Source organism: Felis catus, chromosome D2 (assembly GCF_018350175.1).
Source record: "Felis catus isolate Fca126 chromosome D2, F.catus_Fca126_mat1.0, whole genome shotgun sequence".
NCBI lineage: Eukaryota > Metazoa > Chordata > Mammalia > Carnivora > Felidae > Felis > Felis catus.
The window spans coordinates 62,919,992-62,947,237 of record NC_058378.1 but is presented as its reverse complement, the minus strand read 5'-3'; the positions used below and the strand labels follow the sequence as shown (position 1 = coordinate 62,947,237).

The window sequence follows — 27,246 nt, the reverse complement described above, 5'->3', positions numbered from 1 at the left end:
GAGTCTGTGGAATAGAAAGGAATGTTTTGAACATCTTTAACGTGCTTCTTGTGCACTTAAAACTCAAGTGTATATGCCCTCACGAAGCTACTAAGTCTCCCTGACAGCATAAACTGGAATCTGCTGTCCTTGAGATCTTTGTTAACATGACCCTGAAAAAGGCCAAAACGCGTGATTCCAAAATGTGCAGTAAAGAGATATTGCTGACATGGGAGACTGCAGCCACTTGGCTGTAACTATGAGGGTTAGTAAGGGGATGTGGAGAAGATGCTTCCTGCATGGGTGAGCAGCACTTCAGTCTCCCTTTTGTCAGCCTGGCTTTGGAGCAGAGATCAGCCTGGTCACTATATTCCAGCCCCTGGCATGGTGCCCAGCACTTAGTGGATTCTCGGGAACTCTTTGTCGAAATACTGACTTAGAAATTTACTACTAGTCCACTCACAATTTCCTGACCTCCTATGAACTTCAATGAAGCAGAAGAAATGGTGTGAGAAAACAATCTATAAGCAAGAAACGCAAGGGATGCTCTGGGCAAAGACACTAGTCTAGGTCTACTTTGATTGGTAGCAAGCATGCCTGGAGGAAGATGGAAGAAAGCAAAGCTAGAAAGGTATGTGGGACCAGATTATGAAGAGCTTTGCTGATAGGCACCATTTTTTTTTACCCAAATTACTACTTATGGGAGTTCAATACTTCATTTTGAAAATGTCTACTTTTCCTTACACCAAGATGTTCTATGAAATGTGATGGATTCGGTATCCATATTACATCTTGAAAAGGTCACCTTCTGTCTATACCCAATGGAAACCCATCCCTCTTTTCTAAGACCAACCCATCACATACATCTCATACAGTATCACCTGATTATGCTTCCTAGTTGCCACATCTAATCTCATAATAACCAGCTCAAAACCTTTGCTGGCTCCCCAAAGTCTGCTGACTGCTTCCTTAACCTGGTATCCAAAGTCCACTATCCTATCTTCTCTCTGGATTTTACAGTATTATACTTAAAGATCTCTCATAGGACATACTGATTTTTACCTAACAGATCCTGGATGTTGAATTGCTTTAGATCATTTGTTATGTCTTATTTTTTTATTTCCTCTGACATAACCCAGTAGGTGGTAATCCCTCCATGTATGAGGAATGGATGAATGAATGAATGAATGAATGAAGTGATTAAAGCATACTTACGCTAACTTATCTTTTCTCATCTCTAAAGATCTACATCATCTGTATGAGCTAAGTCCTCCTGAATATGTTTGATTTAGCCTGCCATGAATACTTAAAAATATGAACTTGAATGACTTCAGAGGGCATATAAATAAATGCTTTTGTTGACCATAGGCCCCACCCGCCTCTGCTACCTGTCCTTTACTCATTTGTTCTTCTCTGTATACCTGACTCTATAATCCTCAACATCAAATTTATAAACATTTGCATCATAATAGTAACTAACACTTATTGAGTATTGACTTGAGTGAGAACTTGTTCTAGGCACTTTTCATGTATTACTGCATTTTACACAATCCAGCAGCCAACAGTAAAGGTCTGATGCTATGCATTACATAGTTTAGTAGTGTTAGCCAGTATCCCCAACTGTACAGTAGAATCTACAAAAGAAGAGAGGCTGGCCCCCACTGTGGTTCACACACAGAAAGAACTGAAGGTATAGTTACTGCCTGCCTGAAGAAAAGGTACAATGTCTTCTTTAGGAAGTCCCTAAACTCCTGGAAAAGGTGGAGTATCAGTCTCAGGGGCCACTCTAACAAACTTACTTCCCAGTCTCCTCTGAATAAAAGAAGCTGAGTTGCCCCAATCTGGCTCCCCAAAATTTAACAGGCTCCAATTAAGAAGACTCTCACCTCCTTTCAGAGCCCTGAAATACTTACTAGGATCACCAATAAGAAATAGGGCATTCCCCACAGATATTAGCCCCAGTTGACTGTTTGGAACAACATCTTGGAAAGACTTGACCCAAAGAGCCATTTTTCTTAGCTCAGACTCTCCACCAAGCTTTTCATGATGCTAATAAATGAGGTAAAGTCTAAGGTTCTGCCTTTAAAAATACATATTTCAGAATTGTCTTTATCTTCCGTTCATTGCCAGTGAATCACTCACAGTGTCCTCATAGCCTTTGTGCAAAGGCACTTAATCTTCTCGTCTAATGACACCATCTACGGAAAGAAGCCGCAGTGTCTCCATTCACCAATAGCCAGATCAATCATGTGTCTCTAAGAAAATGAAGTCATACCAAGCTGGTTTTTAACATTACTGAGGGGTGTCGTTAAGACCTCAGAGAGTCCTTCTGTGGATGGGCTCTGATAGCTTGTGATTAATTAGGTAGCTCTTTCCCGGAGACGCCTTCCCCGCCTCTGCTGTCAAACCTACTCACCCCAATGTGGAGACTCCTGAGCTCCCCAGACCTTGTGGCAACCAGAATGAGTGAGGTCCAGGAAAGTTCCCTACACCCACTGTCCTCCTCTGGAATAGAAAAATGGAGCCCTTACCCTGTCTATGGAGAACAGGTGGGACAGATGGGACAGCCACCTGTAACTTTAAAATGTACACCCTTCCTCCCTGTGATTCTGTGATGTTGGTCTCCTGAGGACCAGGACACCTTCTAGACTTCACTAGAAATCAGCAGGATTCTCTTTTAAGTAGAAGAGAGGGGTCAAGAGGAGAAACATCGTGCGACAATGAAATAGTGAATTAGTATTCTTTCTTCTAGTCCAAATGTTCACTAGCTCTTGTGATATCTGCAAAGATTCTCTCATCCCCAGCTGTGGATGGGAGAGGGCAGTGGATGAGGAGACTGGAACTGGCAGCTGTAATATGGAATGCGGCAGCACCAAATTGGAAGGCTGTCCAAAGAAATATAAAATCACAGTGTATGTTATGAACAAGGGAGTGGCCCTATGGATGCTTCTTCCCTAAATAGAATGTGCTTTATTTGGGCCCCAGTTTCTTTATTTGTAAAATGATTCTGTAGAATTCTACAGTTCTAGGAGATCATATTCCTTCCCCATCACAAATGAGACCATATTTACTAGCATTTCCTTTCAAAACCATAAGCATTCTGATGAAGATACTTGTCGTCATAAGCTAATGCTCTACTAGTCATTCTTTTCTTTCTCATTCCAAATAATAGGTTCTGTTCTAATAGTGGTCGAAAGCCAGGAGATTTCTTTTGACCAAGGAGATAGTACTACTTTTGATAATGCATTGAAGCCAAACAAAAAAAAAGTGACTTGAGAACCACTTTTATAATAAATCTGGACATTTTACAAACAGTTGGGTTGAGGACAAAGCAGAGGTAGAAAGTCAATCAGGTGGATCTCTACCCACAATTTGTTACAAAAGAAAATTCATATTTTTTCCCTACTCTAAAAAACTGGTATGCTGATCAGTAAGGGCGATCTGTTAAAACTCTTTGAAGGAGAATCTACAATTTTCAAAGGAGAATCTTCCTTCTAAATTTCACTGTGCATCCACTGAGCAGCTCAGCACCTCTAGCTTCCGATCCCATTTGGGGACAGACCTTTTCCCATCAGGGAATACAGATGCTTGCTGGCTGCTGAGGATGCAAACAGCTTTTATATCCCATCTGCTCCATATGAAAACCATGTGAATTCCTTAGGGTAAGTATTGTTGTTCCCATTTTACCAGTGAGAAAAACTGAGCCCAGACAGGGAGGTGGCTTGCCTGACACTACATAGCTCTTTGGAATGGAGGCGAAGCAAGCATCCAAGTCTGATAACACACCACATTCCTGGGCCTCTCTGCTCAGTCAGTCTGCTTGGTTTTTGATAAAACTACCATAGACTTCTTCAATCATCAGTAAATCAAAGACTTTGCCTTTATACCTTCCAATGTGGGTACTTATGTGTATTCGAATATAAGCAATTGAAAAATGAACACTGCCCACCCTTCTATTCTTTTTTTTTAATTTTTTTAATGTTTATTTATTTTGAGAGAGAGAGAGACAGAGACAGAGACAGAGACAGAGATTGAGAGGGGAAGGGCCAGAGAGAGAGGGAGACACAGAATCTGAAGTAGGCTCCAGGCTCCAAGCTGTCAGCACAAAGCCCAATGTAGGGCTCGAACTCACAAACCGCAAGATCATGACCTGAGCCGAAGCCGGACGCTTAACCAACTGAGCCACCCCGGTGCCTGCCCACCCTTCTATTCTTAATATGAAGCTCCTTACATTGTTACTCTTTTTTATTAAAAGAATTCTCTGTAATCAAGAAAAAAGGCCCAGACTCTGCGTGTTGTAGGTTCCCTCCCAAGTTTGATCTTTGCAATCGAATATTTCCATCTAAATGCTTCATCAATTCAATCAAAATGTTAATATTCTGATTACAAAGTATTGCTCTATGCATTGCTAACACATTTCTTTCCCACTTCTTTCCCCCAGCAAAGCACAGAGCTGGAGTTCACAAATAGGCAAGCCATTTTGGTTTAAGGGAGGCAACTGCACACCCCTATTGCCACAGTAATTGATCAGCAGAAATATTTCAGGTTATTAGACTACAATCTATACACACTCCCCCATATCCGGATCTCTTTTGTACTCTGCACAGAGCTACTGCACAGCTGCTAAACCTCTGTGTGTTTGTAATGATCACGGGGACCAGGAAACTAGCAGTTGTCCTTTAAAACCTACATTAACCCTGGGTTTAGTGATGTTATCAAAGAGTGTAACTCTTTTTTCATACTTTGCTGCATCAGTGATACTGAAGTTGAAGCAAATAAATAATTATGGCTTCAACTTTGAGGCATTATCTTCCAGGCTACAGAGATGATATATTTTAACGAGTCAGATTCAGAGAACCATCGTGGGAATTTTGAAAAATTAATCTCTTTCTCCCCTGCATGTACAGTGACAAACATGTGGTTTTGAAGGCCAATTGTGGCTCACATCATGGCATTCCCACTGCAGAGTGAATTGTCTATGATGAGGATCTTTTCAGTAATGACACCATCGATACGGGCCACCTCCCTACTTATCTGCATCTATAACGTTATAGGGAAAGGCAAGGGAGGACAGATTTCTGCAAGGGAAAGCAGAGATTTCTAATCTGGGTTTAGAGAATGTGCTCGAATGTTTGGCAAGAATGCCTCCTGCCCACAGATGGGCGGTGGAGGGTAGCCACTAGAGGCAACCGTGGAAGAGGTGACAACCTATGTGAGGATGTTCGAGGCACCAAGGAAGACCCTGACCTCAAAACGCTTCTCCCACCTGCTGTGACAACTATTTTAACACAAAGGTAAAGACTTGCATTCTGTAATGAGGCATCAAAGGCATGTATCACTGAAAGGCAGACCACAGTGATAAATTCAGTCATACTTGAGTCAATACCAGCCAGCAGATTTGGACAGAGGAAAGGAAAGGCAGAGAGCAAGCAGCAGCCTCATGGGAGAGAGCAGTCCCAAGGAAGAAGGGAGCGCTCAGGGAAGGAAGATAAACCTTGATGTCTGATACTCTTTGTCTGTATCACTGTAGCTAGAAGCGCATGGCAGCACGTGTTGGGAAGCCTCGAAGATCTTTTATAACCCCTATCACATTTTACTTCAGTCACTGGCTCATTTAGGCCACACGTGTCATTAAGCATCTAATAATCAGGTTAGGCTCTAAGGAATGTAAGGAGAAGACAAGGTAGGCTTTCTGTCCCCCAAGAACTTATAGCCTGGCCGAGGAGGCAACTTATAATTATTTAAATGTATTTATGAAAGCAAAAGGAAGTGAATCTAGGGTGGTCTGGGTCCTGGCCAGAGGGATTTGAGCCGGGGCATGTTCACCAGCCCCAGGGTATCAGCCAGGTTTACCACCATCACCTCCACCACCCTGCCAGAGAAAGAGGTGGCAGGTAAAATTCAATAGACTTCAACACCCTTCTTCTCGATGTTTCCACTCCTTGACCTTGCCCAGGGCCTCTGAACTGTGTTCTACAAGTTAAGGACATCCTGCTATGGGGAAAAAAAAAAAAGGTGTGAAACCCAGTCTGTGCTCTGCTAGGCAGGCTGGGAGGCTCCGCTCAAGACCACATTTGTTCAACAGAAGGGGTAAATTCTCAAATTCACATGCAGGCTCCATCTTCTCACCAATGGGCCATGTCCAGCTAGAGACAGTGCCTTTGTACAATTTAGACACATGCATGTGTTAGACAATGGGCTGGTGGTGGCCTGGGCCCACCGTCTTTTCCATGTAAATTGCGACAGGCAGAATAATGGTCCCCAAAGATGTCCATGCCCTAATCCCTGGGATCTGAGAATATGCCACCTGTACAAGGGACTTGGTAGATGCAGTTCACTACAGATCTTGAGATGGGGATATTATCCTGGATTACAAGGTGGGCCCAATCTAATCACAGGAGTCCTTGAAAGTGGAAAACTTTCCCCAGCCATGGTGGATTCAGCGATTCAACATGGGGCTGCCACTGCTGCCTTTAAAACCGAGGGAAGGGAATCATAAGCCAAGGAATACAATCAGCCACAGAGCTGGAAACGGCAAGGCAACAGATTCCTCCAGAGCCCCCAGAAAAGAACTCGGCCTACTATCACCTTGATTTTAGCCCCATGAGACCTGTAACTTCTCACACATGGAACTGTAAAATAATAAACTAAATGTGTGGTAATTCATTACAGCAGCAATAGGAAATTGACATGACGGATATGATGACTATCCATCATAATCTGCTCCTCCTAAAACTCTCCAAAATGTAATCCTCATATGCAGCGGACGTCTCAGGAAAAACACATTCTGAACAGTCTCTCATAACATGAAGCCATCCTTAAAAACCACCGATTCTGCTCATGGAAACTGATGGAATAGGTTGGCGCTTCCCAGAGGCTCCTGGAGATTTGTCATAGCTTCAGGCTGAGTCCATAAAAGCAATCCATTAGGACACTGCAGGCTGCAGTCAGTGGTGGCATCCCTGACCTACGTCCCTGGCTCTTCCAGTAGATTATGCAGTTCTCTCTAATCCGTTTATTAAAGCCCTCCATATTTGGAATACATAAGAGTGTATTCCCCAGACACTGAAGCATGACCGATGATGGTACAATTCTACGTACTTACATTCTAACCTACGTAATTGTACTACCTTTTTCACGCAAGTATTTCATCATGTTAGTTTAAAACCTCTATAAAATCATTTGTATGGTAACATAGTATTTCATCCTAGGAGACAAATTACTTAACCATTCTCTGAATTAAGTTCATTTTTTTCTCTTATGAACATCTTCTACTAGTATATACATGTATATACATGTGTGCACGCAAACACACATACATTTATAGTTGAAGACAGAACCACCAGAGGCAAGAGTTCAAACTCCTTACAGGTTTTGAGTAAATCTTCTTGAACACCAAATACTTTCCATGACAAATCAAGCCCTTTGCCCAAAATGCTTATATAATGGAATTCTCCATAGCCCAGCCCAACCACTCTCCTTTCCCTATCACAGCACCTTTTTGTTTCCTTTGCAGCATTTATTACCAGCTATAATTATACTGCTAATTAATTAATGTGGTTGTTATCTGCTTCTCTCACTAGCAGGTCAGTTCACCAATGGCAGAAACTATGCATGTCTTGTCCACACATGTACCCCCAAGGGCGTAGCACAGTTCCTGGAACAGAGTATAGGCACAGCATCTTTGTTGAATGGACAAACATAGTCCTCCATGAAGATCTCCATGGACTATATACCCTTGTCCCTGAGTTAATGCTTAATAAAGACAAATGAATTTCATGAACAAATGCAACTGAAAAAAATCTGTGTATATTTCCTAAAAGCTGGAGTTAACATAGACACTGGGATGACAGTATAGATACATACTATCAGACTACCTGAAATCCTTTCTGGAAAACAGTAAGGCATGTGTGCATAAATAAGTAAAAATTGTTCAAAATAGAAGTGTTATTACCAAAAAGACCTCTTAAGAAAACAAACTTTATAACACAGACATTATAGAAGATTTTCAAAGTCAAAATATTAAAAATACACTTCGTATGTATTTTGAAAATTACAGGTAACAACACAGCAAGGACATGCTCTGTGGTATCTGATTCCTTCCCTGGGAACTTCCTTCTTATCACCCCATATAAGTAGCCTTCCTTTCCTCTCTTGGCTAATTTTCTGTCTCTCATGTGGCATTCCTTTAGAAGACCTTGCCTTGAAATTATTAATGAACATCTTTCTCTTTTAGATTCCAGGCCCCTTGAGAGGGTGGCCAGTTTCTACATTGTTGATCCCCCATGCCTCGTCCAGGTCTTTACACACAGGCTTGAAGGGAAAAATGATGATATGCTAAATTAATCATGGGAGGACATTATATTTCTTGAACATCTTATATGGGCCAAATACTTTTGCACTAACTACTGACTTATCCTGACTACTGACTTATCCTACGATCCTACTGACTTATCCTGACTACTGACTTATCCTACGAGTTCATCCTCGTAGGACATATGATATACTTGTATCCATTTTATAGATGAGGAAACAGGTTCTGAGGGGTAGATAAAATCTCACATAGATCGCTGTGGGCTGAAATTGCTGGGGCTGCACTTTGAATAATAGAAAGTAGAAAAAGCAAAGAAAGAAATGGGGAGAGAGATATCTCAAGGGAAACAAATAATGTGGGGAACTTCAGGGCATGGAAACAGACCTTTAACTGCTATACAATTTCTATGCTTCTACAGATTAATTTGAAGGTCGCATAACTATAAAATACTTTTGGAACCTGACTTGTGTTGTTAACATCTAAAATAAAGGAAAGAAGTCCAAAGATAAAGGATAACAATATTAAAATAAGCACCACCCTCCGAGAGCCAGAAAAATCAAAGCAAGTAATTAACATCTGAAGGCATAGTTATCTCAGACAAACTGGCTGCAAAAGGAGATGACTACAATGCTTAGAACACAGTCCCTTTCAGGAATGTTTACTGCCCTTAGTGACTTACAACTGAAGTCATAGACCCCCTTTGTCAGCAGGCTTTGCTGTTTTTCTCAAGAAACAGCAAGTCTAACAACCAGGCCAAGGCAAGAAATACGATTTGCTACTTATTGGCATCTAACCTTGACATACAGAGTAACACTAACTAGAGAGAAAAGGCATGGTTCAAAACTCCCAAAGACACGTTAGGAGCCTGCAGGCTTATGTTTACAGGGTCATATGAATATAAAAAAAGTCACCTCATTTTAGCCATTCTAAGGCTTTCCCGTCAGTGTTATGGTGTCTAGAGATTCAAAAACACTAATAATTATGTCCATTGTAAAGCTTTGCATTGACCATCAGCCTAGCACTTATTCATTCAGACAGGCGTGCAGGTTTTACAATTTAGAAACATTTCTGATATGCACCATTGAGCCCGTGAGACCAACTATTTTCTCATGGACATGGGTAGGCCAGCGGCAATAACTAACTAGGAATTTCATTAGAGCAACTGGGTCTTAACCACAATTTATAGACTCAAATTTCTTCAACACTGAACCAGAAATTCCAGAGGTTCATCTTAAGCAAACACAGGCTTGAAACCTTGGTGGGTCCATGACTCCTAGTAATAATAATTGTAATTTTTTAGGAGTTCACTAAATTCCAGGAACTAGGTTAGCCATTTTATAAACATCAATTAATGTAATTATCACAGTGACATTATAAGGTAGACCCTCTCATTATGCCCCATTTTGCAGATGAAAAAATTTAAGAGAAGTAACTTGCCCAAGGTCACACAACAATGAGAGCAAGAACTTGAACTCAGAATTGACTATCCATGTAAAACCACTATCATGAAACAGAAGTGCAAATAATGGTATTGTACCAAGATGGCATCCTTGATCCAATGCATATCCCAAAACAGAAGTCAGAGCGTAATTTTCTTACTGATTGGTCAAACACTCTTGACTTGAAAAGATCTACCAACTGGCAACTATTCACTGAGCATCTATTCCAAGGAAAGCACGATGTCTGTAGCAGGCTTGATCCCTGCATTTGAAGAAGATAGTCTTTGAAGGAAGAGGAGACATGTGACTTCAGAACTTGGAGGTAAGGAGCAGTTGAGAAAATGGAAGACATCGTATACTCAAAAACAAATTCAGCAGACATAAGCGTGTCAGAAATTTGGAGAAATAGGAGAATGTGATCAGACAGAGAAATTTCAAGGTTCAAGTTATTATCAATCAGGCAGTAAAAATGACCACAGGACCAAGATTTAATGATGCTGGTAGGTGGCTGAAGAAGACAGCTGAAGACTATGAGGTCAGACTAGTGAAGGTGTCTTCTAACACAGATGGAGAAGACATCACAGAGGGTGTTAAAGGACATGATGATGGAGGCAGGTTTAAGTTAGGGACACGGTAAGCAACAGGATGCAGTATACTTGAGGTTAGGCACTACGACAGCAGGCAGGATGGTAGTCACCTTCCGTGATGACACCGTCCCAGAGCTAGAAAATACAGGAAAGCCATTCCTAATGTCACCCATCCCAATTACATGTAAGGCTTACTTCATTTATTTAGAAAATTCGTCTTGAGAGTTTTCAGAAGGCCCCCGTCTTTTGACGTCCTGAAACCTCGGTGAACTTGTCAGTCTACAAACATGAGGAAGTGTCAGTGGTCAAAATGCTGGAAAGGGAACAGCACACACAATTCAGGGGACAGTAAGGCCTTTTAAAATGTTTCTCGTAGCAGTTCGAATAGCTCTCGGGGGCAGATATTCCCAATGTCGAGCAGAACGGCAGTGTGAACTAGAGACAAGATAGCAAGGGAGAAAGGAAGGGAAAGAGAAACCCAGCTGAATGTATGTGCCTGTTGGTGGCAGATCTGAATGGCAGATTATCGCCAACCAAGCACTCTCTGAAAATGCCTGGTATTTTTGTCATTTATCAAAATTTGTCAGCATGACCAAACCCTCTCAGTCAAACAAAGAACGGGGCCATGAAGGAAGCAAACAAGATAAGCACGCTGCATTGTCACCCCTATTAATGTGATTTCTGTACTTGGCCATGTTCAGGATAAACTCCCTTTACTGTGTTAGCCTCACCGCGGCAGTGAATTTTTAATGCAAATCAACTGTCTAACAGTGTTTGTATTACAATAATAACCTGGAAGAACTTGTTTAATATCAGAGGACTTAGTGGAGCAGATGAATAGTTCCAACATGATATCCATGGGATAGAAATTCAATTAAAACCTGCAAGCGGAGTTGGAGAGAGGTAGTTATTGTTCAACACATACCACAGGGCCCTTTGCCGAAGCACAGCTATTAGCTGAACTGGTTGAGAAATTCTGTTTTCCTTTATGGCAATCTGTTAGCTTGTATCAAGTTAAATTAATAAAAACACCAAGCTGCCTCTGCGGTGGGAGAGCAGAATGAGGCCAAGGGCTAGCTGCATATTTTATAATTCTGGATTAAGTGCATTAGGCCACGCAAATTAAAGATATGCCACAATTATAATTAAAATGAAAGATCACGCATCTGCAAACGGTGATTGCATGACTTGTGCATCCAAAAGAGAATACGGGGGTTCTACCCACAAATGGCAATTGTTTCTGCTACAAAAAGAGGAGGAGGAAATTACCTTGCATGAACACTTTCCTTCGGAATAGGTAGAACAGAGCTTCTTCTGAAGATGTTCAGGTAAAGCCAAAGGGGGCTGTTGACTGGCTCTGCTCTTTGCTCAGAACTAGCCCCTCCCTAGAACCTGCATGCTGCTGCGGGGAGCACTGTGGGGTGAGTACAGGCTCCCCACCCCGTTTAGGGATGAATGGTTTCCCAGTCAGGAGGAATCTGGCCAGCAACTAAGGAAAAGCAAAGAACCAGGGGTCTCATCCCACTGAGGGAAAGCGGGGCCAGAACCAGGAAATCCGGCACTCCACATCCGACAGCGTTTCTGTCTCAGAAGCCCTCACTCTGTTTCTATTTTCTGCTAGTTTTGAAAACAAGAAGCGAAAGCTTCTTCTTGCGAGAATGACTGACACACTGGCGTTCCCTGTCCTCTGCTACAGAGAGGGCAAGGTCTCTCTAGATCTTTCTTTGCTCTTTTCTTAACACATTTGTTGTGTGGGAGCATACTCAAGTCTACGTGTCTGTGTGTCTGTGTGTGCGCACGTCATTATAAATCACATTCTGCAAATGGAGTATCAGTCCTTCTAGCCATAAGCTTTCACGCATGGCAAATGATAATGCTTTCAGCACGTAACATAATTTTCCTTCTGCCAAGACTCCAGCATATTGTGCTTTTCAGAAAACAAACTTTTCAACCCATATTGTTTGTGATGGCGTGTGGAGTGGGCGTGCCTGTGCACATTTGGGCGAGCACATGAAACACACGCATGAGGAATTGGGGCTCAAGAAAAGAAATTCACCGGAAACCCAGATACCCCAAAAGTAGGGTCAGTACAGTTTGCTATCTCCCCCACTCTCTCTTGTTTTCCCTTCCTGTACTGTAGGAATTATCCAAAGATGGCTTATGGAATAACTACATCACAATCCTTTGGGATGTCAGCAAAAAATAAAAAAGGATCCCATACTCCTATCCCTCATTACCAGAGTCCCAGGAGGGTGGGACCCAAAGCTGGCATTTCAGCAGGACTGCATTCTGTCGTGGCCAGATACCCCTGATGCACACTCAATTTGAGAGTGCAACCTCTATTCGCTCCCCTAGGTCAAAGGCCCTGCATGCAAATAGATTCTCAAAAATACTCAATCAGGAGTATCATCCGTCACCACCCCCTCATTTCCCTGAGAATGAAACAAAGGTCCAGGAAGGAAAACCAACTTGCCAAGGGTCACACAAGAGTTGATGCTGGAATTCAGTCCAGTCTGACAACAATACCTGCTATTTATAATTTGACATATAATTTAAAAGCGCTTTGCCAATTTCCTCACAGCATCTTATGAGTTTCATGCGGCAGTTATTATTATATCTATATTACAGACATGGGTACAGAGGATTGGAGTAGCATTTGGTTGGCTAGGATGTAAATTCTGTGTGCTTTATTCAGCCAAATAGCCCAGCGCGGCGTAAACCCGTGAATCAACGGGTCAGAGTGAGCAGAAAAGACTGAGACAGAGCAGAAGTCACCTCCTTGCATCAAGTACAACGGTTCCAATCAGTTGAGACTATAATCAGAACTACAAGGGAAAGGGGCAAAACGAAGACCTCTCAGCAGGGTTTGAGAGTGCTAAGCAAGCATATCCCACAGAGCAGGGTCTGCCCATCGCCCCAGGGACTCCTGCCCTCCCTCTGCAGGCTTCCAGGAAGGGCAGAAACAAGATCACCGTTAAGCTGTGTCTCAGAGGCAGGAGCGCCTTGGCCTCACCTCACAAACAGTGAGAGAGAGGATTCCAGCAAGGCGGCTCAAATAAAAATGGATCAAGGATTCAAAACCAATTACCAAAGCATCATCTCACTCAGATGGGCACGCTAAGAATAATTAGTCTCTATAAGGAAAATGTCTGTTGTAGACACATTGCAGAAGTCTGCATAATTAAATACAGCTGCCAATTCTCATTTATCTTCCTGGAAATTTGCATTTGAGGGTCCACCTGGATTGCCAAAGTCCCAGTGCTGGTGCGCACACTGGGGCTGAGGGCCGGGGCTCCAGATTTCTAAAGTAGAACTCTAAGCACAGCACTGGACCACTGATAACTCCTGACCCTTAAAGAATTGGTTTGCACATGGGGCGCTTGTGTGGCTCAGTCAGGTGGGTTTCCAACTTCGGGTCACGATCTCACGGTTCGTGTGATCAAACCCCACGTTGGGCTCTCTGCTCTCGGCACAGAGCCTGCTTCAAATCCCCCATCTCCCTCTCTTGGCCCCTCCCCGGCTCATGCTCTCTCTCTCTCCCTCTCTGTCTTTCTCTCAAAAATAAACACATATTTTTTAAATTGGCTTGCACCAATTAGTTATACGGGCCCTGTAGATAAAAGTGCATACCTTTCCTCTTCCCTTCCTGGAAACTTCCCTCCTTTCTCTTTTCATAATTAAACCATAGCCATCCTTTAAGGCCTAATCCACAATGGATTTCTCTGTGAAGCCTTCTCTGTGCCTCTATCTCTTCGTCTGCAAAATGGGGATCATTGTAGCATCTAACTCCTCGGACTGCTGTGAGAATTTAGAAAGTTAATCTTTGTGTAATTTTTGAACAGTGCCTGGCACGTAGTGACCTCTCAATATATATGTCTACGACTTTATCATCTGGTTCCTCTCACCTACACATGCTTGTTTCTTCTCTGACTTGGCCTATCCTCATACCCCAGCACACAGGGTCACACACGAGGATGCACAGCTGTTTTGCCCACTGTGATTTCTGCCCACTCCTGTTCTTGGTGTTGGTTTCTATGCTCCCTGACAGCCAGCAGCCTTAAAGCCTCTGGCCTCCCTCTACAAAACATGTTCAGGAGACTGGTGGACCTCAGAGCTGGGCTCACTGCAAGATACTTCCAAGAAAGATGACCAGGTGAAGGGAGAGGACCAATGGTCAGAGAAGAGGGGAGTGTGAGGCAGGCCTATCCCACCCAAACCAAGGTGGGCACACTCTCAACAGGGCAAAACACTGCCTTTACCACGGCCAGCTTCTCCCCATCCTGGGTAAACTTGTTTCTCATTCCTTCTTTCCCTTGGTCACCCTGGGGTCTACTCTCATGGCCAGCTCCCTATGCCCTTTGTTGTCCTTGGGCCCAAGGCACCCTAATCCACACGCTGTCCCCAGACCTCTGTCAAAAGCCTCTCTCAAAACCTTCCTCACACTGCTGTGCCAGGAACTCATGACAGTTCTAGGTGTTACTTTTCTTTGAAGTGTTATAACAGAGTCTAACAAGAACAAAAACATTGATTACATATAATAATGATCTGTCAGCTTCACTGAGGGGCTGGCCTGGAGCCTGGCACACAGTGGGGCTGACGAAATGCCTGTTGAATAAATGCGTGCATGAGTGAATGAATAAATGAATGATTCCCACTCAGTGCCACTGGCTAAAGGGGTCTCAATGCCTCTTTTGTCCAAGGATTTAGATTGGCCAAGAAGGACAGTTCCAGAAGATAGGATCAATGATAGAAAAAGTAAGTATTAATTTAATTGTGTGGTTTTTTGTTTATATGTTTCATATGCAAGATAAAAATAGGGTAGAGTACACCATCCTTGAAGAGCTGTTGACACTCAGAATATGCATCAACTTTGTGATGAAATAATAATAATAATAATAATAATAATAAAGAGCATTTTTAGAGCTCTTACAATATGCTGGCACTCTTTCCAGAACTCTCTATGTATCAACTCATTTTCTCCACACAAGTCTATGTAGTATATGCCATCATTGTTATGCCCATTCTGCAGCTGAGGACATGGAGGTACAACAAAGGTAAATGATTTGCAGCTAATAATGATGAAGCCAGCAAGAGAACACAAGCAGTCAGCACCACACAATGTGTGCAATGACCATGCTTCCTGACGTTCCAACTGAGTGCTGTGGCTCAGAAGTTAGAACTTTCCTCGCAGTTTTGGAACTTTGCAATGTGGCGTTTCTCAGTGATGTGTTAATATCATGGATGTGCTTTTAATTAATGATCTCTAGTTGTGCGTGTTAGCTATAAAGAGACATTTCCCGCAAGAAGGCAGCCAAGACACTCTCCCTCAGTCACAGAACAAACCCCTAAAGCACTGTGAAGTCAGAGAAAAGGAAGAAATGGATAGAGCCACCTGGGCTGAGCCACAAGGCTCCTCAGCAATTAAAAACAACTGTACATGAAAATATGAAGCAAGGATGGGGGCGCGTGTTTCTAAGAACCACACACAGCCAGATTCCTGTGTGCTAATGAATACAGAGAAGCTCAGGGTTGTAAAACAAGATGAATACCACCCCTCATTAGTGCTGCATTTGATGGCTGTGTAAAAGGAAGAAAATGATCCACTTAAAAAGGGTCTTTAACATTGATGGGTCAATTTTGGCAATTAGGATTTACGTGGCTATCTTTGCACCACTTTGAAATGAGCCACAGCAAAGGCAATCTTCACTCTCTTGTTTAGCTGATGACCACACAGCTCTGAAGGCCTAGATCCTCATTATCTTTTAGGTACCAGCTCACATGTCACCTCCTGGGCAGAGCTGAGACTAGCATGAGACAGGTGAGCAGGGCGCCTAGGGCCCTGCACCATTTTGCACCCTGGACATCTCACCTGCCTCACTGGCCTCCTGCCAGGCCCTGCACCCAGGTGTGGTCTCCCCTGACCATGCTAACGGATGAGCCCCTCACCTCTCCTCTCCCATGCCCACCTAGTGCCTGTCACACAATGCTGTGGCACTCTCCATATTGGTTACCACCTGGTTGGCTGTTTATTCATCTACTGTCTATTATAGTCCATCAGCTGCATGAGAGCAGGAACATGATCTATCTCCCCACCACCCCCGCCTGCAGTCCCTCATTGCCTCACAGGGTGTGGGGCACACAGCCAGTCCCCAGGAGATCGTGTGCTGAATGGCAATAAAACAAGGGTATGAAAACCTCCTACAAGAATGATGTGTAGTGACCCCAGACAACCCAACAAAATCCTCCTAAGCCCTCAACCGTCCTACTTACCTTAAAGTATACAGAGAGAACCAGTGTCATGGGTACATGTTCAAGACTGAGATGCTCCAAAATAAGTTTGGGGCCAAAGAAAGCACCTGATTTGGTAAAGAGCAAGTCAGAAAGTATGAACTCCACAAGCATTAAGACCACCTTTTCCAAATCATTGAGAGAGAAAATGGAAAACAACAACAACAACAACAACAAAACAATGAACGAATACCTCTTCCAAAGGGACTTCAAGATTATTTCAGTTAATGTTCACATTAACTCTCGGAAGTAAACTCTGCCCACTTTCCACATGAGGACATCAATGTGAAGACCGAACAGGTTCTAGAATCTGTCACTGATTTTACAGCGAATAACCGAGGCAGCTCGTGTTCAAACTCGGGTTGCTGCCAGCACCAAAGTTATCCTCTCAAATGACCTAACAAAGCACTGAGGTTGATTTCATGTCAAGGGCTCAGGTTAGAAACATGACATTTACTGGTGGTCATAACTAATTGTTCCCAACTCTGGCTTTTTGAAAGAATTCCTAGATCAATAAACCCAACAAACCTATCCTCGAAGAGCAGTCAACACAATTAGACAATTGGGTTTTCAGAAATACATGTCTTTTTTACAGATTTTACATAACTACCCCGCTCCTTTCACACCATAGGAGTCCTTGTGTTACATAAGCCCTTAGTTCCTTTGCCTGAACCTATTCCTTCTTGTTCAGACCTTGACACCTCAAGCACCTGATTGTGAACAGGAAGTCAGGTTTCAGCACACTTCCCCAAAAGGAACCACCACCACTGGGTCCCTTTTCCCTAACTCACTGTTTACTGGTGCAGCTATGTTCTAAGTAGATTTCCTCGCTCCTTCCCTTCTGACATTTCAGGGATGAACCACAGAAAGCGTCAACCACAGGCTGGTGAGTGTGCGAAGTGAACAGAGAACCACTGTCTGATCCCTTACACATCTTCCCCCCGGGTGGCGGAGGACAGAAGCACTGCAGTCAGCCTCCAAGTGGGAAGCACTGCCCTGCAAAGAAGGCAAAAGATGGACGAGCCTCCCACCCCCGGGGACTGTTCTGAGGCAGCGCCTGACTCATTGTGGAGTGCATTGTGCTCAGTTTGTAGGTTCCGCTTCAGGGAAAAGGAAAAAACCCTGTTCTTTCAAGGTCCCTCTTAGAGAAAGGCTTTTCAGACTCAAGAGATTGCTCCTGGGTAAAAGCCCAGCATTTGATTGTCTTCATGTCTTACGTTTCCCACTATTTCTATTGTTCCTCTAGAAAGCAAAAGGTTTAGTCACAAATCCCAAAAGACGGGGGCTCCCAAGATCTTTCAGGGATGCCTGCCTTCCTGTCTGAAGTGTGCTGGTTTGACTTTGGGTCCAACCTCCCGTTAACTAAATGCTACGGAGCAAGGCTTTTCCCTTCTGTGAGCTCACTGTCCCCCTCCCTACAATCTGTAGGGAAGCGTTGATGATAGGTGTTTCTTCTGACATCAAATATCAACAACCTAAGTGAAAGCATTCATAAAGGAAGGGATCTACAAGGGGTGAATTCAAGAACCGCCATCCAGGGGACCGGAAAGCACACATCTACCTGTCTTCCCTGGCTTCTGTCTGTGGATTGCTGCCTGCCCTTCTGCTTCCCTGTCTTTCCCCCTCCCTCCTCCCCTTCCAACGAGCAGCTCCTATCACGTGCCAAGCAGTGCCTGGTGGTGAGAAAAGTTCGTATGAGTCAAACACGACCCCTGAGCTCAGTGAATATGTTTAGTGGAGAAGGTGGAACAGTAGTGAAAAAAATAATAATAAATAGCTCCAACGTAAGACATAAAGTGAAATGACTGCAGGTTGTAGAAGATGTCATGCTTTGAGAGACTGAGAGACAGACCAGCTCAGAAACCTCACTTAGACAGCATGGCTGGACAACACCTTTCTGGAGAAGAGACGCTTAGACTGAAGCAATCTTTAAAATAAGAGAACAAAATTAAAAAGAATGAGGTTTGTGAAAAGTACGACTGGGGGCAGGTGGAACGGGGAGGTAGGGAGACAGTGAGAATGTTCCAGATAGACGTGAAGTTCCCCCGGGAGTTGAAACAGTGTGGTTTGTTCTAAAGAGAATGAAAGAACACCAGCTTGCCTTTGGTGACTTGGGGTGGCATGCATGATCACCCCACAATTTGCTTCTACAGGCCTATGTGCATTTGGTGCATTCGCCTTATCACTGATACTTTAACAGAGGACAATAGGGAGAATCATGGCATGTATCATAGACACGTCACATATCTCTGACGCAAAAATGTGGAGTGCACTCTGGTCCAGCACCCATTGGCAGATGCTGCCCAACACAGCATGCCAAAGGGCCATGAAAGGAAGACAGTATCACCCAGGGAGACTCTTATGGACAAACGTTCTGAACCTCAATACTAGGAACCACTCCAGGGGTGTACTGGTGACAGGAATGAGTGGAACCCTAAAAGGAGAGTATGGCTTTGGTGCCAGTGTGTACAAAGACATCAGTGAGGCTTCCTAAGTTGTCCAAGGCTGGACAGATCCCTCTGTGACTGCATTCATCCAGTGATCCCAAGGAGGCTAAACTCTGGGCTCTGGGGCTGTGGTTGCAATGACCCTAAGCCATCCCCCACTCCTACGGGTTCCTAGCACAGCAAAATCTTTTGAAGTTTGTTTAAATCTTCAGACTTTTATAACCATGTAACAATTCCTGACATCTCTGGGCAAGACAGCAAAGCCAGAAGGACAGGCAATAACCCCACACACGTAGCATCCTGATCAACTCGTACTATACTCAGCACTTCCCTAAACATCTTGCCATCAGGGTGTTTAGATTAGAGATAATATCAGAAACTCTCCATTCCTGGCACACAGTAGCCATTCAGTATATGCTAACAATTATAACTGCCCCCAAGCACATATTGCCCCCACTTACCCCCCATCTCTTGGCAATGTTCCTTTTGTCAACCCTGATAAGCAATCTGGCAAATGCCTCAAAACAGCCAGTGAATTTTGATAACCGTGGCATTCTGTGTGCGATTCTCAGTTATCAGCTGGCTGCCTTCCAACACAGGCTGTCACTCCAAAATATCCATTTATCCCATCCTACACCATCTGACTGTGACAGAGGACAAGCTACCGAGCAGAAAACACTGCCACTGCAAGGCTGGTGACGGGTGCAGGAGGGCTATCAAGAACCAAGTGGCCATAAGAGGCTGCCTGGCCTTTGGCAGCATCCACGGGACCCAAGTCTGCCGGAGCCGGGGAGGCCTTCCACACACTCCCAATATCAAGACCAAAGACACTCAGGTGGCTCCTGCTCTTCCTCTGCCCAGAAATCACTTATGGAGCACACGCGACACCCCAATCACACAGCCAGGTGCTGGGGGAGATCTTGAGAGGCCGTACATGTGTGGTAAGACCACGTAGCCAAGAAGTGTGTGGAAAAACAGATTCTAAGGGACTCCAAAGAAAGAGAGAGGGTGTTCAAGACCGTCCCTGGGAGAAAGAAGAACATAAATCCCAAAAGTGAATAGGAGGGAAGAGGAGTGAATTCCAGAATGGAAAGTGGCATAAGGAGAGGGGGGGGAGTCGGAAAGGGAGGCACCGGCCTAGACGCAACAAATCCATGGAAGCATTTGCTCTGCTGGAACTTCCTCATTTCCACGTGCGGAGTAGGTACTAAAGTGCAAAGTGATAGGGTAGAGGCCACCCCAGAAACGACTGACAGCTCCTAGCTGAGAAATTCCAGATGGTGAAGGAGTCAGGAGTCGGCTCATCTGAGGGTAACAGCCCCAAATCCACCTGTGTGAACTTCAGCACACTACTCGTTACACTGAAACTCAGCTTCCCCATCCTCAAAAAGGAAAAGTACAGTAGTTCCTACATCCTAAGGTTTGGGGGAGGATTTTCTGAGATAATAGAGCACAAAACAAGCAGGTGTTTCCTCTAATGAATGTCACAGCTTATTCAACAATTTTAGCACCCATTCCCCACCTAAGGGACAGATTTGCAGCCGCGTAAAAATTCACGAAAAAGTGGGAGCCCTTCAATCCTAACAAATACAAGTAAGAAGAAATGTGATTTTAAATAAAGATCAGCAGATGTGATTATTTACAAATTGTGAAACTCTGGCTTTATGAAAACGAAAACTAAGATAACAGGAAAAAATAGAATGGGGGAATGTTGGCATCAGATTCCACGTTTTCAGTTTATATATTATATTAAAAAACCATGTACAGAATGATAAGGAAAAGAAGTCACCAGTAGATAACCATGCAAAATGTGTGGAAAGAAAATGTGCTGTGGAGCTACAAGTAGATAACAAACAAGAAAAAAAAATGTTCCATTCACAATAATACAGAATCAGTAATAAAAATTTACATGAAAGTTCAATAATAAATCTTTAAAACATTCATTACATGATGGAAAACCCCTGCTTAAAGCCTTTTAATTGTCCCCCATATGCCTCAAGTAAAACCTAAACTATTTAAAATGGCTAAGACACCACAGGGCATGCCCCCTGCCATCACCGCACATCTTACAGACCACTCACCACACATGTTGGCTTACTCTGGCTCCTTGGAAACGCAAACCCCCCTCCTCCGACCCCCCACCACAGTATCTTTGCACAGACTTGCCTGGAACTTGCCTTTGCAAAGGAACTTGCCTTTGCACAGACTCCGCTCTCTCTTTCCTAACCCCTCAGCTCTGATTAATTCTGCCTCATCTTTCACCCCCAGTGTGAGGGGGTAAATTGCATCCCGTCCCCTCAAAATTTATATCTTGAAGTCCTCACTCCAGGACCTCACAGTATGACCTGTTTTAGAAACAAGGTTTTGCAGGAGCACCTGCGTGGCTCAGTTGGTTAAACCTCTGACTTTGGCTCAGGTCGTGATCTCATGGTTCATGAGTTTGAGCCTCAAGTTGGGCTCTGTGCTGACAGCTCAGAGCCTGGAGCCCGCTTCAGATTCTGTGTCTCCCTCTCTCCTGTTCTGTCTCTCTCTCTCTCGAAAATAAATAAACATTAAAAAAATTAAAAAAAAAAAAAAGAAACAAGGTTTTGCAGAGGTAATTAGTTAAGATGAAGTCCCACTGGAGTAGAGCGGGCCCCTAACTCAATACAACCGGCGGCCTTATAAAACAGGTAAATTAGAACACAGCCACACACACAGGAGAACATCATGTGAACATGAAGGCAGAGGATGCCAAGGATTGCCAGCAAACCAGCAGGAGTTAGGAGAGAGGCGTGGACCAGATCCTTTCGCACAGCAAGAAGGACCCACCCCACTGGCACCCTGGTCTTGGACCTCCAGCTTCCAGAGCAGTGAGGCAATACATCCCTGTGGCCAAAGCCCCGTAGTTTGTGGTACTTGGTGACAGCAGCCCCAGGAAACTCGTGCATCCAGGAAAGCGCTCCCTGATCCTTCCCCTCAATACGTTCCTGCAGCCTCAGTGTCTTGGGGACACTGTGCTTTCCTTGGACCACCTCACAGATTACTTGACATCTGCCTCCACACTGGAGGGAAGCATTAAGGTGCAGGCAGTTTGCTTGCTTTCTTGCAATCCCTGTGACATCGAGCAGGTGGGAGCACTCCATGAGTGTGTGCTGGTTATGTCTGGGGAACGTGGGAATCAGCCCTGGCAGGCACAAGCCCTCACTGGAGCCTTGAGGGATTATTAGGACAAGAGGCAGAGCGGTCTTGACAGGAACTGAGGCAAATACAGACAGAGCTCATGCTTACTGTGAGCCAGCACCGTTCCAAACACTTTATTTACCATCATGAACTCATGGTGTCCTCTCAGCTGCCCAGTGGGTATGTTATTACTCTTCCTTTAGAGATGAAAAAGTGGGGCCCAGAGATGTGCCTGGAGCTCAGAGCTGGGAACTGGCAGAGCTGGGATCTGAACCTAGCCAGGAGGTGCCAGAGTCCGTGCTTTTTAACCTTTCTGTGTGGTGACTCTCAGGAGTGTGCAGGTAAGCAGGTACAGGTAACAGGTAAGACAGGTATGAACAGGTAAGCTGTGTTCAACAAGTCCTTTATGGCTTATTAAGAGAAGAAGTTCAGGGCTATTCCAAACCTTTATAGAAGGAAGAGACTAGACCCTCCCCATCCCCTCCTCTGACAACTCCATAAAAGACAGTGCCTTGGGTCTAATCCAGGAGGAATTTTCTCCGTGTCTCCTTCCTTCACATGAGACTTGCACTAGGTGAGTCGTAAACCTAGGCTGTCGAGAACCCCCAAAACAACTTCCAACCTTGGTCAGGTCTAAATTAATGACTATCCACAGTGAGGTTAAGTGCACAGGCTCTAGAATCTGAGGGCCTGGATCCAAATCCCTGCATATCCACTTCCCAAGAGAGCATGGCCTGGGGGAAAGTTACTTGAGCTCCCTGACTCTCAGGTTCCTCAGCTGCAAAATGGGGATGACAGCAGTATTTACCTAGCTGGTTTATTAGAAGGCTAGCTTAAACATATGGGAAGCACTCGAGTCAGTGCCTGGCACATAATTAGTGCTCAGTAAGTGTGAGCAGCTATTATTATTGATGTGGTTATTACTGTTTTCATTTTACCAGTTCAGATGAGCCTGGATATGTTCAGTTAGCAGGAGACATGCATGTTCTTTGTGGCATCTAGGGACACATCATTTTCACGGATCTTACTACCCAAGTCTTATTCCAATGATCTTACAGTAACTCTAGGCACACAGATTACCCTAAAGCATGGAAACACACGTGTGAGCTATGAGCAGCCCACACACGTACACGCGTGCACTCTGCAGTGTGTTAACTTCTCTTTCAATTTCAAGGTTTTCTTTCCCCAGCATAAGACTTTCAGAAAAGCAACTTTCTCATCACCCATTTGACAATATATACTACAGCCTCAAAAATTCTCCTCCAGAAATCTCTCCTAAGGAAATAATACAAAATGCAGATGAAAATAAAGATTTATGTATCTAGATATTCATTACAACATTTTTAAAATAGTGGGAAACTGTTAAAACAATCCGAATCTCCAAAAATAGATGAATATAGTTAAGCAAATTACAGAACAGCAATACAATACACTATTATGCAAACATTAAAATTATGTTTGCAAAACATTTTGAGTCACACAAAAAATGCTTACTCAAATGTTATACAAAAATAAGAAACAAAACTGTTGACACAAGAGGATCTCAATTATGCAAAAATGGATAGGTAAAACATGAATAAGTATACATATCCTGAAACAATGGTTATGAGCAGGATCATAGATGGTGACTATTTTTTTATAGTACTCTTCATTTTCCAAGTTTTGGAAAAAAATTTTTTTTACTAGTGAAATTATGGTATAAAAATTTAAATACGCAAAAATGAGAAGTAAAATAGAAGCTTAGGAAACTCATTGTTACTTCCTTGTTGGCCAGAGGCAATCTTGTATAACATTTCAATTCTCAAATCTTAGGGAATCCAGGCAGATGAGTTTAAAGAGAATGCCAATATAAGGTATCAAAGTATCAAAGGAAATCAGAATTAGGTGCAATTCTAAATTCTACACAGGCTGCCTTGTTACTCCCCCTCCTCCCCTATCCCCACAGCGAGCACATGTTGAGGAACGAAATGGAATAATCTTATGAAGTCAGGCCACCTTCTTTATCCTCTGCCCCACGCTTTCAGAATACTGAAGTCTGACCTTAGTCTGAGTTCAGGAAGCCAGAGAAACATGCCATGTCCCTGATGGCCCCTCACCAGGTCCAACGCATAAGCCAGTCACCACATGTTAACCCCAAAGGTACAGAATCCATGTTTATACATCTGAAAGGTGGGGAGCAAATTTCTGGTCTCCCTCAAGCAAGGGGGCTTCGAGCTTAGGCTTCCTGACTTCCTCATTCCTGACCTATTGAACAGACTACTCAGATCTCTAGAGGATCTACAAGGGTAGGAAGATAAACACACAAGCAAACACATACATACATTTATGAATTCATAAATAAACAAAGAGAAAAAAATACAAATATCCAACCATATCAATCCTGATCCTTCCAGACTACAACTTTTTCCACACTAAATCACCCTTTCTAAAGCACAGCTATCATTTACAGCTGCTGTTCACAAACCTGTGCTCTTTCCTCTCTCCCACAGAAAAGGTTCCAAACTGCTCAATCAGGCCCCAAAGTCTTCCCCAATGTGACTTTCACTTCCTGTCCCACCTCTTCCTCAGTCACTTTCCCTGCCCTGAACCAATATTTCAACTCCCCAGTCTCGTGAACATTCTCCAAACCTGTCCTCATCATTTTCTACCCCTTGATTTTCATCTGTTTTTTTATCTAGCATGCCTGTCACCTCACATTACCCATCAAAGTCCTTCTCTCCCTTCAAGACCCACCTCATGTCTGCTCTCCACATTAAGCTTCCCCTGATCTTCCAAAGCTAGAATTAGCATCTTCTTTTCTCAGGCCTCTGTTTTAAACTTCTATTATATTTCCTTCTAACAATAAATAATATGAAAGGTTTGTATTCTCTATCTCTACCTTTCTCTGTCTCTCTCGACTAGGGATTTCTAAGAGAGAAGATCTCTTTTACATCTTTGCATGGTCCACAGTGCTTAGCACAGATACTGCACATAGCTAAGTCTTATTAAATGAACTGACCTAATGCACGGTCATAGAAGAGCCAAATCTCCTGGACTTAGAGCCCTCACTGGGGAACTTCACTCTATCCCATAATATATTTATTCCATGATTAACAAAAGGCACCTAGCAGAACAGAGTCCACGATAAGCATTCACAAATACTAAATGAGTTGATCAAGGTCACAGGATACGAGACCAACAGACAAAACATAAATGCATTTCTGTTTCTGTTCACTAATACCCATGTGGAAACTGACATCAAAAACACAATACCTTTTTTTTTTTTTAATTTTTTTCAAGGTTTATTATTTTTCAAAGACAGAACGTGAGCAGGGGAGGAACAGAGGAAGAGGGAGACAGAATCTGAAACAGGCTCCAGGTTCTGAGCGGTCAGCACAAAGCCCGACGCGGGACTCGAACTCACAGATGGCGAGATCATGACCCGAGCTGAAGTCGGTCGCTTAACCGACTGAGCCACCGGGCGCCCCAAAAACACAATACCTTTTATAATCACTCCAAAGAAAATAAAATACTTAAGTACACACTTGAACATAACATATATAAGTGAAAATGCTTAAATGCTGATAAAAACAGAAACTTAAATAAATGAAGAGGTATACCATGTTCAGGTATTAAAAGATTCAATGTACAAAAGCTGTCATAAATATGAAAGTAAAATATCACTGGCAAAAGTAAATATATACAAAATAATTCAAGACTGTAACAGTGGTGTATGAATCACTTTTAACCCTAGTATAAAAGGTAAAAGATAATAGTATTTTGTTAATGCATAAATAATATGTAAAAAAGGTAAACTCTGGCATCAGTGACCTAACATGTTGCGGGAAGAAAGTAAAAGTGTGGAGTTTTTGTATACAATTTAAGTTAAGCTGTTACGACCTTAAAATAGGCTATTATAACTTTAAAAAGTTTTTTTAAAGAATTTTTTTAATGTTTATTTTTGACAGAAAGAGAGAGAGAGAGAGAGAGAGAGAGAGAGAGCGAGCGAGAGCGGGAGACACAGAATCTGATTCAGGCTCCAGGCTCTGAGCTGTCAGCACAGAGCCTGACATGGGGCTCGAACCCACGAACCGTGAGATCATGACCTGAGCTGAAGTTGGACACTCAACTGACTGAGGCACCCAGGTGCCCCATTAAAAAAAAAGTTTTATGCAAGCCTCATAGTAACCACAAAGAAAAAAACCTTGGGTAAATACAAAAAATAAAGAAAGAAAGAAATCAAAGTATATCACTACATATAATCATGAGGAAGACAGAGAGAGAGGATGAAAAAGGACTACAAAACAGAAAACATTAACAAAATGGCAATACTAAGTCCTTACTTATCAATACTTTAAATTTAAATGTTTTAAACTCACCAATTAAAATATAAAGAGTAGCTGAATGTATTTTTTTCTAAAAAAGATCTAATTATATGCGGCCTAGGAGAGACTGCCTTCACATTTAAGAACACTAAATGTGGAGGATGGAAAATGATATTCCATATACATGGTAGCCAAAACAGAGCAGAGGGGTGCCTATATTTATGGCAATCAAAACTGTCACAAGAAAAAAAGAATGTCATTACATAATTTTAAATGGGTTAATTCAATAGGAAGATACAGAAATTATAAATATATATGCATCCAACATTAGAGCACTTAAATATATGAAGCAAACACTGACATAACTGAAGGAATAAATAGACAACACAATACTAAGAAGAACCTTCAATATCCCAGTTTCAATAGTTGATAGATCATCCAGAAAGAAAATCAATAAAGAAACAGACTTGAACAACACTACAGACCAAGTAAACCTAACGGACATAGATGGAACATTCCATCCAACAGCAGCACCCAGAACATTCTCCAGAACAAATCAAAGGCTAGGTCACAAAACAAGGATTAACAAGTGTAAGAAGATTTAACTTATTCCAAGTATCTTTTCTGACCACAGTGGAATTAAATTAGCAATCAGTAACAAAAGGAAAAGTAAAAATAAAAAAATCACAAATACATGGAAATTAAATATACGCTCTTAATCAATGG

General features: G+C 43.0%; 1 protein-coding gene across 2 annotated transcripts in view; it reads right to left on the bottom strand.

Moving 5' to 3' along the window:
• SORCS3 (sortilin related VPS10 domain containing receptor 3) overlaps nt 1-27,246 on the bottom strand; it is a 597,794-nt gene that overhangs the window by 370,298 nt on the left and 200,250 nt on the right. The window lies entirely within an intron of this gene.